Source organism: Limulus polyphemus, unplaced genomic scaffold (genome assembly GCF_000517525.1).
Source record: "Limulus polyphemus unplaced genomic scaffold, Limulus_polyphemus-2.1.2 Scaffold11104, whole genome shotgun sequence".
Lineage (NCBI taxonomy): Eukaryota > Metazoa > Arthropoda > Merostomata > Xiphosura > Limulidae > Limulus > Limulus polyphemus.
Window position 1 is genome coordinate 14,342 of NW_013676714.1, and position 981 is coordinate 15,322.

Sequence of the window (981 nt, forward strand, 5' to 3'; positions counted from 1 at the left end):
CTAACTTGTGTGTTTCTTCCAGTAAAGATATTGTTTAATGATCCAACTTTATCATGTTTACCTACTAACTTGTGTGTTTCTTCCAGTAAAGATATTGTTTAATGATCCAACTTTATCATGTTTACCTACTAACTTGTGTGTTTCTGCTAGTAAAGATACTGTTTACTGGTCCATCTTTTTCATGTTTACCTACTAACTTGTTTTTGTGTCAGTTGAAGATATTGTTTACAGATTCAACTTGTATCAATACAAAAGTTATTCCCTTTGTGTCGTTTTTAATATTTTTGTTGGTGTTATTATTATTTGTTTCTGAAAATAAATAAATATTAGCTTGTTATTTAATATATTTCATACAGTGTAATCTTTTCACCAAATTCCTTTAGTGATTGTAAAGACCTGGGATAATCCATTAGTAGTAAAAATTAATTAAGCCAGGTAAACCTTGGACCCTCACAGACTTCTTTCCTGAAAATATAGCTGGAGTTTTACCATTCTACATATTAACTGTTATTGTCTCTTTAAATGTACTTGTATTGCAGTTATAGTCATGATAATTATTAACGTGTTAAATCAATGTATTATGATGGCTTATTTCTATTTTAGTGTTATGTGTTATATACATCTACTTTAAGATTTGTATACACTGGGATATTTATAATTTATGTTTCCAGGGGGCAATAGGAATGGAGGGACCAAGAGGAGAACAAGTAAGAGATATTATATGTTGATTGAATGTTTGATAGATCCTCTGTTTACCCATGTAGAATTCTTTAGTGTGCTGAGACCTAGCATGTACAACTTTTAAATAAATTATATGTTCTTCTGTTTACAAATGACATGTAGAATACCTAGCATGTACAACTTTAAAATAATTATATGTTCTTCTGTTTACAAATGACATGTAGAATACCTAGCATGTACAACTTTAAAATAATTATATGTTCTTCTGTTTACAAATGACATGTAGCATACCTAGCATGT

General features: G+C 29.3%; 1 long non-coding RNA gene across 1 annotated transcript in view; it reads left to right on the forward strand.

Annotated features, from left to right (window-relative positions):
- Window positions 1-981, forward strand: part of LOC111083765 — a 6,869-nt gene that overhangs the window by 3,095 nt on the left and 2,793 nt on the right. The window contains exon 3 of the long non-coding RNA XR_002609234.1: window positions 672-707. This is a non-coding gene — a long non-coding RNA (uncharacterized LOC111083765). The remainder of the gene's footprint in view (window positions 1-671; window positions 708-981) is intronic.